Source organism: Humulus lupulus, chromosome 6, assembly GCF_963169125.1.
Source record: "Humulus lupulus chromosome 6, drHumLupu1.1, whole genome shotgun sequence".
Taxonomy (NCBI): Eukaryota; Viridiplantae; Streptophyta; class Magnoliopsida; order Rosales; family Cannabaceae; genus Humulus; species Humulus lupulus.
This window is the reverse complement of record NC_084798.1, coordinates 67,150,613-67,168,601: the sequence shown is the minus strand read 5'-3', so window position 1 is coordinate 67,168,601 and position 17,989 is coordinate 67,150,613.

Genomic DNA, 17,989 nt, shown 5'->3' with positions numbered 1-17,989 from the left:
TCATGAATGAGATATATATTTATGAAGAAATATGTGAATATGCTTGTACTCATTTATTGTCAGTTTAATATAAAGTGTAGTAGTTTAATTAGTGGATACATATGAATTATTTTGTTAAATTTTATATATATTTTTATATTTATTGTACATAAATAAGAGTAGATAAGATAAAAAGAAAGCTTAACATTATGATTTGATAAAATTGGATTTATAATACACTTGGCTGATGGTCATGTATGGGATCAATGAAATAAGTAAAAGAAAGAGAAAAGGCTTTCAGGGCTTAGAGAAAAACAAAAAGAAAAAGACAAAAATGAAGGAGGATTCATAAGCTTATTCACAAATATATATAGTAGTATACGATAAAAAAAAAAGATGAGCAACAACTTATCCATGCATACATATAGTATAGATATATATAAAACATGACAGATATTGCATGTCTTTTTCTCTCACACATTTCTAATTACAAGATACAGCTATTCACGTCCCTTTTAAGGACATCAAAAGCCACTTTTCATGTCCCTTTAAAAGGGTCATGAATTCTTCTCACAAACCCTACTATATATGAACTTGCATGCCTTTCCCTCTCCCATATTAGTCGCCTTTCCCTCTCCCATATTAGTCGCCCCAACAAGAAAATAAGTTCTTGCCAGTACGTCAAAAGTGAGTTATGCCAGCAAGTTTCACGAAAGTCGCTGGACAAAGATGCCATTTTTCACCAGCGTTAATTTGTGCTGGCATAGGTTCCTTTTGCCAACGCAATTCAATAACATGCCGACAAAGGATACTTTTACTAGGGCACTTACGATACGCACCAGAAAAATGTTGTGTACTTTTGATGGTTGAATTTTTGCCGACGCGTGAAGTGTAATTGCGCCAGCAAAAAGTGGTTTTTTCCCAAATTGATTTTTGACGTTGGTACTTTTGCCGGCGCATTACGCAATTGAGTCAACAAATGTCATTCAAATGCGCTAGCAAAATTCATTCAAATGCGCTGGTAAAAGTCATAAAAGCACCAACAAAGGTTACAATTGCTCTGACAAAAGTATTAAATAATAGAAATACACATTTTTTCTTAGATTTTTGGAAGTGATTTAAGTTTGATGTAGTGTCATTCTTAAATTAATATGTATTTAATATTGTTGGCCCTCGAATTGGTCAATGACACAGAATCTGATAAACAATATAAAGTAAGATGAAAATGAGAAGAACTCTAGACAAAAAGATAAACGACATAAACAATTTATAATGGTTCGGCCCCAATAGAATGGTAACAACCTACGTCCACTTAGTGTTCTTATTGATGTAGTATTCCAAGAATAGTGATCAATGAACTAGGGTTCATGTGTTTCACTCTTCTGAGACAAATGCAATTGTGATGGATAACAACACTCTTTTTCTATCTTAGAATCTCTCAGCTCAAGCGTCTCAAGCCAGATGTTGGAAAAGCCAAAAAGTCCCCTCTCTTGAGCCGTTTGACTCTTATTTATAGGCTCAACGGGCCTTAATTAGACTTTATACATGCGTATCTAAATAATAATGAAAATTACAATTAATACATAATTAAAAGATTGCATATTTGACGGAAATAACTGCATATATGCGACCAGGCTGGTCGTCCATGATTATGATACTTGATAAGCCAATGATCTCCTGGTCGAGGGTCGAAGAGGATATGCTCACTTAAAATTGCCACGTGTTTCCCACACGTAAATAACCCCTCAGTTTCAATTTTTACTTTTTACTCTCCCTTTTTTCCTCAAGTATACTAATGAACGAAGTACAAACTGAAGAACGAAATACGAAGAACCCAGAAAACTCAGACGACTTCCGTGATGCGTGGAGTCTTTGTTCAGCCACTCGAATTAACACTCATATCTCCCCTTCAACTTTCCATTCAAGTATGTCCCTTGAACTTCTTTATCTCTGAGATGCCATGCAATAGTTATATTTTGAGTTTTCTGGTGTGTTTTGGATTCTAAGTTCCCGAATGTTCTTGAAAAAAAAAAATGATTAGGGTAATCGGGCTAGTAGGTATTAACATGAGAGGATAAGGAAAAATACTAAACGAGGCTTAGAAATTGACTTAGGAATTGAGATTACTGATTTAGGGCGCAAAATCGAAGTAAAAATTCGATTTTTAGGCATTTGGAAAAAACTGGGGTTTTCCCTCCCTTTTTCAGAGTTGAAAAGTTTTCTTTGAAAAAAATTTCATTTATGCTTTTTAATCCATTTTTCAAACTGTTCGTGTATTATTTAGTGTTTATGTTAGAATGTTGATGGTCGTATAAAAGCATATCTTTTATACACGTGCAACATTATCCCAACTCTTCCACTTCTTTAGTCTATTGGTCGTAGATTCTCATCTCCCCTTCTCTGTTCGTAGATTTTCATGCATGACCCATGGGGAGGTGAGATGTCGATCGACGATGACTTGCTCGCGCTACTGCTCAAAGATCAAGAATAGTCGTCGCTGCAATTCTCAAAAATTCCCTTTTCTGAACACAACCCTGGAAATAGACCACAGACCAGCCCAATAAATATGGGTCGTGTGAAGTCCATCGCTCAAAGAAAAAAGAATACAACTAAGCCTTCTACTACTCAGCCTGCTCCTCAGGCTAAAACTCCTCCGACCACCCCTCAACCTGTAAACACTTCCCCGCCAGACATTCAAACCAAAGCCCAACCTCGCGACGTCCTCCGACCAGAGGTCGAATGGTACGTGGCGCCTCCTAGTATTATTACACCTAGGATTGTAGCCAATTATCTCAAGAAGTACAACCTTCCTAGGATAACCCTCATCAAGCCTTCGATCGACCAGCAGGCAAACCTGCCTGGGGCACCTTCAGCACCTAGTCGAAGTATCACATCGAGGGAGGGGAAACCTTACCACTACATCCATTTTTCCAGGGGGTGGCCAATTATTTTGAGGTCTCTCCTTTTCAGATCACCCCAAATGGGTATAGGGTACTTTCTGCCCTTTATATCCTCTACAACCACAAGAAGTTGCTCGTACCATCACCACATGAGATCAACTATTTGTTTGATCTCAAATCTAACTTCAACCACAACACGGTGTTCTTTCATTTCTACCACCAGGAATCTGCTTGCACCATCCTGAGTGACGCTACCTACAAGTCCAATGTGGGGAAGTACTTCTAGGAGTACTTTTTAACACTAGACCTGGTTTCCCATAACCTGCCCTTATTGAAGGAGGTAAGTCATTTACTGTTTGGTCATTTGGTTTATTTTAGCTTTTCTATACACATTTTAAAACTTTGGTGTCGTTCAAGTCCATGGCATCGACCAATATCCACTCCAGATATGGAGATACGGGCAGCAGCCTTGGCCAGCATGATAGACATCAAAAAGAGTATCAAAGAGCTAGTCATGGAGAATAACCTGAGGCTGGTGGACCTTCTTGCACCTCACCAGGATGTGAGGGAATCAACTGTGGGAAGTTCCACTGGGTGAGAAGTTCTCGAGCAGCACCAAGATGTGTTACAACCCTCGTAGAGGAGGACTACAGGAGTGACCATCAGGTAACCCTCCAGCACTCCGCGAGCAGCTGCTGCCCCTACTCAATAGGGAAAAGGCAAGCAGAAGCTTTCTGAACACCCCGAGCCCATACTTGAGTTCTCATATGAGAACGGTACTAACTTCTCACTCTTAGACAGTTTGCCCATTCCCTATCATTTATTTGACGGGGACGGACACTTTAAATATGTGACTAGTTTAGAGTCAGACTTCTTCATGGCAGAGAGTGAGTGTAGCAGTAGTACAATAGATAATGTAACGACCAATAGTTGTAGCTCCAGTATTTTACTTAAAATTTATTTTCTCTCCATTTCCATGTCTCTTTTGTATGATAACTAGCCCTGACTGATTGTATGTTTCTTTTCTGCAGACATGCCTATCGGGAAGGCGTTCGATCTATACACCAACCCTACTATGACAACTCTTGCGAGCAGGAAGAAATCAAATCGGCGCCATCTCGGAATAGGCTGTAGTGGCCCATCCGCAAAAAGGGCTCAGACGGAGGACCCTCCTACACCAACTCCTTCGAAAGAGATGACACCTCCTCCAGGTCCTGCCGACTAGAATCCTCCAGCTCCCATCGACCAGAACCTATAGCTGCCGCCAACCCCAGCCCTGCTGCTCAGCCAGATAAAACTCTGGTCAACGCTATTCTGAACTCCACCTGCACTTCGGCCAGCGACAAGTTGAAGAAACTGTTCAGACACCAGCGTAGTTTGGAATCCTTCAACAACGCCCCCACCATGTCGGTCTACAAGCTTCTTAATCGCGCGCTGAACGAACTACTCACTGTAAGTCGTCACTTATACTATGGTTTGATTACTTATCTCTCTGATTGATAATAACAAATTTTTATTTTTTTCTCCGATCACAGGGGATTCTGATTATGAGTACCAGTTGGTGCTGCTCGGAGGAGGCGGCCGCCAAGCATGCTGAAGAAATCAAGGCGATCGAGGGAAGGCTTGCCAAGCAACACAAGATGGTCGAGGCCAAGAATGTTGAAGAGTTACGAGTAGCTGAGGCTAAGATCGCCAAGCTAGAGGAGGAGCAGAAGAAGAAGGAGGACTCTGTTGTCAAAATTGTTGCCTCCAAGGAGAGGTATAAGGAGGCCTCGTTGATAAAATACCGAGAAGCCAACAAACTTCGAGCGGAGTTGGAAATGAGCCACAAAGAGGTTGCTGAGCTTGAGGAGACCAATGCCCACAACCTGGAGAAGTATGAGGGAGCGGCGTTCTAGTGCTTCTATATGTTCTGGAAGAACAATCCTGAGGGAGACTTTACCTACTTACTAGACCTTATAAGGGAGGCTGAGCTAGCGAAGTGTGTCGCTCGCCTGGAAGAGGATGAGAGGGCTCGAGGATCCCCTGAGATATCTTTGGCAATAGGTATCGAGGTCGTCAATGAAGATGTCGGGGCCACAGTCGACCACCAACCACAAGAGCCTGAACAGGATCCTCCTGCTGCCTCATAAATTTTTACCTGTATTTATTTTAATTTTTCACTTGGGACACACGAACCTCGGTTCGTGATGTAAAGAAAATTTACTTTTTTGCTGCATAGGCAGCTTTTTCTTTTAATTAAAAATTTCATCCGAGCAGTAACTGCTTGCGGTGTAAAGAATTTCTCTTTTGACATTATAATATTTGCACTTTATTATAAGATTTGTTCCCATGACTGAACTTAGCATAGCACGTTTGTTTGATTTAACAAAATTTAAACAAAAATTTAGAAAAATACTCTAAGTACTGTTGCATGCTTTCCCTTATTTTGCTCGTGTTTTTACATATACTTATTGATATGCTTTGCTTGCTTGATACCTCATATGCCCCCTAAGTGATTGAGGAGCTTAAGATCCTCTGTCACTTGCCTTGACCAAGAACTGTTCGAACATTACTGCTCGGAATAAATACTTATAGGAATGATAATAGAGCAAAACAACACACGTAATGAGCAAAAGCTTGTAATAAATACAATAATTTGAAGGAATAACTAGTTTCTCACAGTTCCTTTAATTATCGTAATAAATAGACAATCGTGTTAGTACAAGTGATCAAAATTTTGATCATACACTTATAAGCGATTAGTCATATGATTGACTAACCCTTGTTCATAAACTTGTAAATGCGAAATTAATACAAACCAATTCTTTAAAAAGAACTGTTTATTGATAATACTTGCAGAGGTGTTCTCCATTCTAATAGCGAGGAACGAGATATCCATTTAAGCGAGCAAGTTTATAAGTGCCTGGATTTAGGACTTCTTCGATTTGGTATGCCCCTTCCCAGTTAGGTCCAAGCACTCCAGCAGCTTGATCGTGGGTGTTGAGGAAAACTCTTCTAAGTACAAAATCTCCCACATTAAACTTTCTTTCGCGTGCTTTAGAGTTAAAATACCGAGTGACCTTTTTCCAGTAAGCTGCTACTCATAGTTGAGATTGCTCGTGCCTTTCATCGACCAAATTCAGAGATTCCATCAATAACTGACTATTAACGTCTTGATCGTATGCCAACCTTTGGTGCGATGGCGGATCTAATTCAACAGGCAACATAGCCTCATACCCATAGGCCAAGGAAAATGGACTATGGCCTATTGCCATTCAATGGGATGTTCTATACAACCAAAGGACATCAGGTAACTATTCTGGCCATGACCCCTTCGTCAAGCCTTTTCTTCAAAGTATCCTTCAGTATCTTTTTGACAGCTTCAACTTGTCTGTTTGCCTGTCGATGAGCTACTGAGGAAAAACTCTTGATAATCCCATGCCTTTCACAAAAATCAGTGAACAGATCACTATCAAACTGTGTGCCATTATCTGAAACAATCTTCTTTGGCAGCCCATAGCGACACACAATGTTCTTGACCATAAAATCGAGAACTTTCTTGGTCGTTGTTGTTGCAAGTGGCTCAACTTCGGCCCACTCCGTGAAGTAGTCAACAGCAACTATAGCATACTTGACGTTGCCTTTTCCCATGGGCAAAGACCTAATCAAATCTATTCTCCACACTACGAATGGCCACGGGCTTTGCATCTGTTTTAGCTCATTAGGGGCTGCTCGTGGTTTCTTGGAAAATCTTTGGCACTTGTCGCACTTTTGAACAAAATCCGCAGAGTCTTCATTCATTGTTCGTCAGAAGTATCCTTGCCTTAAGATCTTTTTTTATAAACTCTGCCCCCAGCATGATATCCACAAAATCCTTCGTGGACTTCTCGCATTAATTCTTTAGCCTTTTCTTTTGAAACATACCTTAGAAGTGGCATTGAGTACCCCCTTTTGTATAAAACTCCATCGACCAGGATAAATCGAGCCGACTGCCTCTGGAGGCCTCTTGCTTTATTTCTGTCTGACGGTAATACTCCACGTTCTAAGTACTCAATGAAAGGTGCCATCCATGTGTTTGTGGCTTGGATTACCAGGGAGGTTTCTTCTATTTGGATGCTTGGTGCAGATAAACGTTCAACATACACTATATTTAACGTGTCAGCATCCTTTGCACTTGCTAACTTGGCCAAAGCATCAACGTTTGAGTTCTGGTCACGAAATACCTACTGGAGAGTATATTTTTCAAATTGTGCCAACAAATCCTTTGCTTTGTTTAAATAAGCAACCATCTTCAGACCCCTGGCTTGATATTCTCCAGTAATTTGATTAACCACTAACTGGGAGTCACTATGGATTTCAAGCAACTTTATAATCACGGCCTTGGCTATTCTTAATCCTGTGAGCAAAGCTTCATACTCAACTTCATTATATGACTTTGTGAAGTCGAATCTAATTGCGCAGTGGAAACGATGTACTTCAAGCGTGATCAAAATCACACCTACTCCAGTGTTGTGCTCGTTAGAAGAGCCATCTACGAACAACTTCCAAGAGGGAGTTTGGCTTTGAGGTTCAAGCTCTTCTGTTGGCTCAATGTCTTGGAGCCCCATAAATTGTGCGACAAAATCTTCTAGAGCTTGTCCCTTCACTGCTGCTCGTGGCAAGTAAGAAATATCGAACTGTCCAAGTTCAACTGCCCATTTCAATAAATGACCAGCGACTTCTTGTTTCTGCAGGACTTGCCATAGTGGCTGGTCGGTGAGTACTGCAATGGGGTGAGCTTGGAAGTATGGTCGCTGCTTTTTGGAGGCTAAGATCAAGCAATAGGCTAATTTCTCAATGGGAAGATATCCTAGTTCTGCCCCTATTATCCTTTTACTTATATAATACACAACTTTTTGCCCATGTTCCTCATCTCTTACCAGGACAACACTAGCAGCATATTCTGTGACTGCCAAATAGATGAACAAAGTTTCCTTTTCAACCGCTTAGATAAAATTGGTGGTTGCAACATATGAGACTTTAGAGCTTGGAAAGTATGTTCACACTCCTCCGTCCATTCAAATTTCTTATTTTCCCTAAGTAGATTAAAAAATGGGATGCACTTTTCTGTAGATTTGGAAATAAATCTACTTAAGGCGGCAATCCTCCCGGTTAAGCTTTGAACATCTTTTATCTTTGTTGGCGACTTCATCTCGATCAGGGCCTTGATCTTTTTGGGATTAGCTTCATTGCCTTGTGAGTTCACTATAAATCCCAAGAATTTCCCTGATCCAACTCCGAAGGAAAACTTAAGGGGATTCAACTTCATCTACTTTCTTCGACTTAACCAACATGTCATCAACATATACTTCCATGTTTACATCGATCAGCTCTTTGAACATGTGATTGACTAATCACTGGTAAGTCGCACCAGCATATTTCAAACTGAAAGGCATTACATTGTAACAGCAAAGCCCGGTATCGGTCCAAAAGTTAGTGTGATCCTCATCAGGTGGGTGCATACTGATATGATAGTACCCAGAATATCCATCCATGAATGATAGGATCTCGTGCCCTGAAGTGGTCAATCTTTGGGAATGGGAAACAATCCTTCCGGTAGGCTTTATTAAGGACTGTGAAATACACGCATGTTCTCCACTTGTTATTTGGTTTGGGAACCAGTATAGGATTAGAGACCCATGATGGATAAAACGTTACCCTGATGAATATGTTCTCCTTCAACTTCTCGACTTCTTCATTTAGTTCTTTCGATCTATCTATGTCGGGCAACGTTCTTTTCTATTGTAATGGTGGAAATTTTTTATCTATGTTCATGACATGGGTGATAACTGCTTGGTCAAGCCCAACCATATCTTTGTGCAACCAGGAAATGATCTCTTGGTTCTTCTTCAAAAATTCCAACAAATTTTGTTTTGTTGTTGTCTCTAAGTTCTTACCAACTTTCACAACCCTGGACAGATCTGACTCATCGAGTTGGACTTCCTCGAGGTCCTCGATTGGTCTTACTGTAATGACCCAACTACTCTAGACTTTGGACTATTAACGAAAACTATACATAGACACTAATCTTTAATAAAACTTACAAGTGAAATAATCATTACTTCATTAAAAACTTGTAAAAACAAATGTTAAACTACATAAAATTTAAAGTAGGATATGGGATCCCATTGTTTGTAAAAGAAAAAAACATAACATAATTGTAAATAAAATGGATTACATAATAAAGTGCGGAAAAATACATAGAAAACCATAAGTAAAGAAACTTCATCCTCGAATCGAACTCTCGGTCCTTTGATTCCATTCCGCCTCAATACACATTCCCAAGCTACCAAGAACATTTCCCGCCACCAAAGCTATTTTCCTGCACATATAAACATAAAGGAGTGAGCCTAATACCCAGCAAGGAAAACCTAACACGTAAACCATATACATAAAATTCATAATGCAACATAAAACATATCATAAACATATGTCACATATACTATAATGGCCATTATTACTTGGGGTCCCATAAACTAAACAAGTCATATGCCCATTAGATTTGTGGGGCTTGCTAGCTAAGCAAGTCATATGCCCATAAATTTATTGGGGCTTGTTAGTTATACAGGTCATATGCCCAAGTCTACAAACATACATAACCGCACATAAATCATAGGTTAATCATAACACATAAATTATAAGATAACACATAACATAACATATAGTTTCCTATCCTATTTTCCTTACCAAAAGTACCGGGATATGAGAACAGAGTTGGGACTTTGGAACACTCCTAAAAACCATAAATGGAAGAGTGAGTATACTAAAGAGAAATGAGATGAAAAGAATGGACGAACTATACCATCAAGAACATACTTACCAAAAACCTTAGGTTCAAGATCTTAGGTTTCCTAACCAAGAATAAATAATAGAGTTAGGATGTTGAGTAGAAAACTATAAGAATTTTAAGGAAAACAATACAGAAATGGACTTGAGTTTTGGAATACCTTGAAGACTTATATGACCGATCTAAACCTTGTACTGAAATAAGCTATAAACCTTACTTCCCAAGTGCTTGGTAAACTTATAATGATTAAGCTTATAATTCCCAACCCAAGTGTTTACACTCTCACAATAACCTAGCAACTTGCAGTCTCTGAACTTAGCTTGATGAATGAAAAAAATGGTTGGGTACTAAGACCTATTTATAGAGTTCAAGAATGAAAAGATCTTCATTTAACTTAAATAAAATAATAGCTTTTTAAGTGAAAAATATTTGAATTATCGTTCAGCAAAGGTTGAAGACTTGATCAAAAAGATACTGGACTTATCAAGAGGTTAAAGATTAAAAAGGGAACATTTTTTAAAACTTTCAAAAATTCACTGAAGGAGCCGATATATCGCCCCTTGTAGGCGATATATCGCCTGGGCCAGCATGCCCGAGGCTCGTCGAGGTGCTCGTGTGAAGTTACGTGTCTTTCGTATCCCCGTACTGCGATATATCGCCCCCTATAGCTGCGATATATCGACATACGCTGAATATTTAAACACGAAATTTCACATTTTAAGCTTAATTTGAATTGAGTAAACAGCCTTGACTAAGTCCTCGAACGTTTTCAAAGCTGCTGAAAGACCCTAGGATATTCAAATATTGATCTTAATAAAATTATTCCTCAAAAATACTTAATTATCCTGAAACATACACATGACAAGTGTTACTTTCTTATTGGGTCTATCTAAACCTTATAATATAATAAATATCATCATCAATATCATTCTTACTAATCAAACCTTAGGTTAAAATTAATATTCTTAAACTATAGGTTAAACTTAGAAAATCTACAAGTGTTACTATGAGTGTCCAAATAAATCCCGGCCTGAACAAAAATCCACAGTCATAAAAATACTACTACTATCACAAAAATCCATGATGCTAACCGGTCGTTCCTCGTAACTCAAGTCTTTCTGGAGTGATATTCTATCGTACTTGAGGATGTGAGATGAGTCTGACACATATTTGCGTAGCATCGAGATGTGGAACACGTTGTGACTATCTGCTAGTGCTGGCGGTAGGGCTAGTTTATACGCAACTGCTCCCACTTTGTCCAATATCTCAAAAGGACCTATAAATCGGGGACTAAGCTTGCCTTTCTTCCCAAACCGCTTTACACCTTTCATAGGAGATATCTTCAAGAAGACTTGATCTCCGACTTTGAATTCCACATCGCGTCGCCTGGCATCCGCATAGCTTTTCTGACGGCTTTGAGCAGCAAGCATACGTTGTCTAATAAGCACTACTACTTCTTGAGCTTGTCTAATAGCTTCGGGACCTAGAAGCTGCCTTTCTCCTACCTCGTTCCAGTGCAACGGTGATCGACACCTTCTTCCATAAAGCAATTCATAAGGTGCCATCCCATTCGTTGACTGGTAGCTATTGTTGTAGGATAACTCTATCAGCGGCAAGTACTTATTCCATGATCCTCTGAAATCAAGTACACATGCGCGTAGCATATCTTCTAAAATCATAATCGTACGCTCAGACTACCCGTCTGTCTGAGGATGAAAAGCTATACTAAGACTTAACTTAGTACCCATAGCTTGCTGTAAACTTCCCCAAAATGTCGATGTAAACACTAATCCTCTATCTGACACTATTGTCTTGGGGATTCCATGCAACCGTACTATCTCTTGGACGTAGATGTCTTCATATTGGTCAGCCGTGTATGAAGTCTTAACAGGCAGGAAATCAACCGACTTGGTTAGTCTATCTATTACTATTAAAGCGGAATCACGCTGCTTATTCGTCTTTGGTACGCTAAGCGGTTGCAATAAGCCTGTCGGGCGCTAATGCTCTGCTTTCACTTGCTGGCATATAAGACACTTAGATACAAACTCTGCTATGTCCTTCTTCATCCCTGGCCACCAATAGATTGCTTTAACGTCATGAGTCATTTTGGTAGATCCTGGGTGAACTGAGTACGGGGTATTGTGTGCTTCTTCTATAATCGTCCTCTTAATCTTCGGATCATTTGGCACGCATACCTGATCCTTATATCTCAATAAACCTTGACTAGATATTGATAAATCTGTAGTCTTGCCTTCTCTGACTGCGTCCATATGTGCTGCTAGTGTGTCGTTATGTCCCTGACCAATCCGTATGTCTTCTAGCAGATCGACTGGATAGACAAGTTAGCTAGCTTGCCGACAATTACTTCTATTCCGGCACTGATAAGCTCCTGCTGCAGTGACTTTTCTTTTTCGGCTAAAGCTGCTAAATTTCCATAACTTTTCCTACTAAGCGCATCGGCAACTACGTTCACCTTCCCCAGGTGGTATAGGATTTCGCATTCGTAATCCTTTACTAATTCTAACCACCTGCGCTGCCTCATGTTGAGTTCCTTCTAAGTAAAGAAGTATTTTAAACTCTTGTGGTCCGTATAAATCTCAAACCTTTCTCTGTAAAGATAATGGCGCCAGGTTTTTAATGCAAAGACCACCGCTGCCAACTCCATATCGTGAGTTGGACAACGTTGCTCGTACTCCTTCAACTGTCGTTAGGCATAGGCTATCACCTTGTCATTTTGCATCAGCACGCAACCCAATCCTTCCTTCGATGCATTGCAGTAGACTACGAACTTATCGTTGGGTGTCGGTACACAGAGTACTAGTGCTCAGCAAAGCTTATCCTTAAGAAACTGGAAGCTTTCTTCACATCTATCATTCCAGTTGAATCTTTGTTGTTTCTGGGTCAGGTTGGTGAGCGGAGTGGCTATCTTAGAAAAGCTCTCTACAAACTTCCTATAATAACCTGCTAACACTAGAAAGCTTCTTACTTCAAATGCGTTCTTTGATCTGGGCCAATCCTTCATGGCCTCTACCTTTGATGGGTCTACTGCAACTCTGTCTTTCGATATAATGTGCCCGAGGAACGCCACTTGCAAAAGCCAAAACTCGCATTTTTTGAACTTCGCATAGAGTTGATGCTCCTTTAGTCGTGACAAATTCAACCTCAAATGTTCCTCGTGCTCTACTTCATCCTTAGAGTATACTAAGATATCGTCGATGAACACAACGACGAATTTATCTAAGTAGTGTTTGAAGACCCTATTCATCAAGTCCATAAACGCGGCTGGTGCGTTGGTAAGACCAAAGGACATAACCAAGAACTCTTAATGTCCATAACGAGTTCTAAAGGCTGTCTTATGAATATCTTCTCCCTTTACCTTGAGTTAATGATACCCAGACCGTAAATCAATCTTTGAAAATACAGTCGCACCTCGGAGTTGATCAAACAACTCGTCGATCCGGGGTAGCGGGTACTTGTTCTTAATCGTTACCTTGTTTAGCTCACGATAGTCTATACACATCTGCATACTTCCGTCCTTCTTCTTCACGAATAGCACCGGAGCTCCCCATGGCGAATGGCTCGGCCTAATAAAACCCAAGTCTAGGAGTTCTTGCAGCTGCATCTTTAACTCCTTGAGTTCCGTAGGTGCCATCCAGTATGGTGCCTTAGAGATAGGCTTGGTGCCCGGTACTAATTCTATCATGAAGTCAATCTCTCGAGTTGGTGGTAATACTGGCAAGTCGTCGGGAAATACCTCTGGGAATTCTCGTACAATAGGGACGTCTCCAACCTTAAGTGGTGTCTCCTTTTCCACATTTGTGATGCTGGCTAAGAACGCTTGACATCCGTTCTACATCATTCTTTGAGCTTTGAGAGATGATACTAACGGGGTGCGCAATCCTGAAGCTTGTCCCATGAAGCATAGTTTCTGGCCGTCAGGAGTCTCAAACATCACCTTCTTGCGTTTACAGTCGATGGTTGCGCCATGACGTGCTAGCCAGTCCATGCCTAGTATCACGTCAAAGTCCTTGATCACCAGTTTTATCAGGTCTCCTTCTAGTTCAATGTCCTCAATCTTGATTGGTATGCCTCGTACTATCCATGATGATAGAATTACTTTGCCCGAAGGCAACTCGATTACAAACCTAGTTCTAAATCTTTCACAAGGTTTGTCTAGTTTTTCTATCATTGCTAACGAGATATACGAATGAGTGGCTCCTGAATCAGATAATACAAAGCATATGTGATTGAGGATAGAAACCTAACCTGTGACCACCTTATTGCTAGCATCAGCCTCTCCTTGGGTTAAGGAAAAAACCCTAGCAGGAACCATCTTGTCGTCCTTCTTCCCTTCTGGCTTGCGCTGAGGACAATCTATTTTCCGGTGTCCTTCCTGACCACAGTTAAAAAATTCCTTGGTGTTTGCACGTCATTCTCCAGGATGTTTCTTCTGACACTTCGAACATGACAGGTATTCCACGTAACCCGGCCTATTTCCCCCATTATTTGTCTGTGCCCTCTTATCGCTGTCAGATTGCTTGTTATCAGGATGCCTTCTCTTCTAACCGTTACTGTTGTTGCCGGACTGATTGTTGCTATTATAGTTGTTGTTCCGACTGGTCTGAGGTTGACTTTACTGTCTAGGTTCAGGCTTACTGGCTTCTTCTTTACTTACTTTAGCCTGCAACCTCTCTACTTCTATTGTCGTCTCTAGAACGTCGACATACGTAGTATTCCCCGGGTTTGCTAGCTTAACCCCCATCTCGATTTTTGGTCGAAGTCCTCTAACAAATTTGTTCATGCTCAGAAAATCAATTGGAACCATCTCAGATGCGAACTTAGCTAGGCGGTCGAACTGACGAGCATACTCTGCTACTGATAAATTTCCTTGCTTCAAGTTGGCGAACTCCTCAACTCTTGAAGCGAGTACAGCCGAATTGTAATACTTCTTGTGGAACAGCTCCACAAATCGAGTCCATGTCATGGTGGCAACATCATGTGATTGCTTGTAACATCCTGGTTACCCCAGAACAGTTACGGTGAATGGTGGACCGAAAATTTGACTCGCTACCTGAGTCCTTTGGTAAAAAACGTGCTCTAAGTGTAATTAACAAGTTAAGGTATAAAACTAACAAAAAGGAGATGGATATTTTCATTACAAACTGCTCTACAAAGCTAATCAAAACATTTACAAGTTATTCTCAGTACAAAATGGTCATTGCTGTTTTAAATTTACAATTCCGCCGACCTAAGCGGCAAAAATAGGGTAAACCCCCTAGTTCTTCTGAGAACTCCTTGGCCGTGGTGGTCAAGCAGCCGCATATGTACAGATCACCACCTAAACTCTCCACTCAAGGCTAGGTGAGCTTTTCCTTTCCTTTACTTGCACCACATAGCACCCATGAGCCAAAGCCCAGCAAGAAAACATAACATTATATGTAAACATCATCAAATGACTATCATTATAATCACACTGAGCACAAGATTTCAAACAAATGAGTGTATATCACTTAAGGTTCCGATAAACCATACTGAGTGACTGCCAAGCAGGTCACTAATTCAAATGGAAGGGTGGCTGTTGGGTAAGCCTCTAGCCTTCAAGCGTTTATAATGTTCATCGACCCTTGAGGTCGGTCTAGCATTAATGCTCATTGAGTCATTCAATGCTGATAGTCGATTAGATCTAATCTTTGATGGCTTGCATGATACACGCTAAGGCCATTCTGACTAATGAGTCAGCGCTATGTGACCAGTGTCCAGTACTACTGCCGAACCTGACTAATAAGTCACAGCTTCACAGTTGATACTAAAACCTTTGCCAATTCTGACTGATGAGTCAGTGCAACGTGACCAGTGCCCAGTACCACTGCCGAACCTGAATAATGAGTCACAGCTTCACAGTTGTTACTAGCACCTCTTCCAAATCTGACTAATGAGTCAATACCATGCTCAAGTGAGCAACATATGCTAAGCATTCTATATTCAATCCATGTCCATATTTATACAACCAACATGCCTCATGAATATCCATGCATGTCACACTTGGGGTGCAGTTTTCTTACCTCTGGTTCGAGCTAGAATGAATAAAAGAACGACCTCTGAGAACGATCAACCTTTTGGTCTTTTAGCGGTTACCTGGTCATAACCAATTATGGGATTCCATCAATAAAATGAATAATAAAAGGTTCCCAAATCAAAACCTAACCTCCGGGACCTCAAACACTACTCAATCGGGTAACCCAAGTAAAACACCAAAACACCAACCTAACACTCAATTTAGCCCCTAAACTTTATCAACAACTCACCCTCATCATAACCCAAGTAAAACATCAACCTAACTCTCTTTAATTCCAACTATCCACCAAATGATTACAAGCTGAAAACTCAAAGCTAAAACTGAGTATAACCAGAAACCAATGACTAAAACTCACCTCCAATCCGAAATTAGACCTCCTCTGATGGCTGAACCAAGTCTACAACCTCAGCCCCTTGATTTCCTAGCTTGATTCCACACTTTGAGCTCAAAAAGTCCAAAGAAGAAAAGAGAGAAATGGATGTACGGGAAGGAGAAATGAAACTCTGTTTTTCTGTTCTGTTTCTACAGCCATCTATAGCTTCACATATATCCACCCAAATGACCTTAATGCCCCTAGGTAATTTAAGGCTTACAAAATCATTTCAAGGGTAAAATTGGTACTTTCCACTTATCCCGTTAATCATAATTAACGCTTCCCAATTCCCGCTAATCTCAATATTCTCAAACACCAATAATTCACATCCCGTTACCCTTTAATGCCCGGTAACACTCTAACCATTAAAACACCCCAAGACTCACCTCGAGCCCCGAGCTTAAGCCTGTTATGACCAAACCGATGTTTAACATACCATGATCGTCTCATGCCGAATGGCTCGAACAAACCCACATTATAATGTGGTCTTAAAATATATCACCAACATGCGTACAGATAAACAATTTACCCTAACGGGCCAAATTACCATCACACCCCTGTAATTAAAAATATGGACTCGCATGCATGCATTTCACATCATATTATAATATAATCAACATATACATGCATTTTATCAATTAATAACATAATTAAGCAAGTATGGCCCTCCCGGCCTACTATTCACGCCTCTAAACACATCAGAGAATTCGGGCCATTACATTGCTGGACTAAGTCCCACCATATCCTGGCATCCTTCTTGAGTAATGACAAGACGCAGGATATACGGTCTGCATTATTGAGATTCATGTGCGTCAGAATTGGCTCCACATTCCTTAGCCACTCTTCTGCCTCAAAGGGGTCTGTAGTCCCTTCGATGTTTGGAGCGTGCTATTTGCGGAAACTCTAATAAACTGGCTCCATGTGCTGTACTGGATACGGTGGGTAGTTCGCCACTAGCCATCCCCCATATGGACCAACTTGTTGGGGTGCTGAAGCCATTTGTTGTGGTTGCAGCTGCGGTTGAGGCGAAGGCTGAGTCTGGGGCTGAGCCTGTTTTCGTTGCTGCTGCAAAAGTTCCTCGACTTGTTGTCACAGTCTGGCGATCTCCATAGTGTTGTCAGCTGGCAGTGTCGGCGCGTTGCGGCTAGTAGTAGCACGTACTCCCCTTTTGCGAACTGGAGGGGCTTCATTATTCGCTAGAACAGCGTTGGAGGCGTTTCCGTTGATGCGTGCAGATCTTCGGAGCGAAATCGTAGCAGAGTTCTAACCGTTGAAAGAAACATGTTAGAACTTTACCTAATAGGCTCTAAGGCAAAACTTATTCTAAAACAAACATATCTCAGACCTATTGATTATGTCTTTTTAAAAAAAATTGTATAAGTCTTCTTTATTATTTAGAGTGGGTTTCTATACTTAGAAAAACAAGCCATCTTTATTTTTCTAAGTCTGTTTCTAATCATCCTATACGACTTAATTCTCAGGCTCGAAACTCATCTTTGTTCCAAAGTTAACCATATTGAGGGAGGGTTGGGATCAGTAAAATCGTTCCCACTACTAAGGCCCCTAACTCTCAATATAGAAACTTGGTTCATTGATTTGTATCCACCTACACCGAACATAGTCATTATTTATTTTATTTATTATTTATTATGATTGCGAAATCAAAATCAAAATCATACATGATAACATGATATTAATTTGGAAAATAGTTTTTCACTTATTACAACCATAAAACGAATAATAACTAAAACAAACAATGAAAACTAACTATTCTAAAAATCAGGATCTTCTACATCTGATCCTTCATCTAGCATATCATCATCCAGTTCTTCATAATCTTCATTATCATGTGC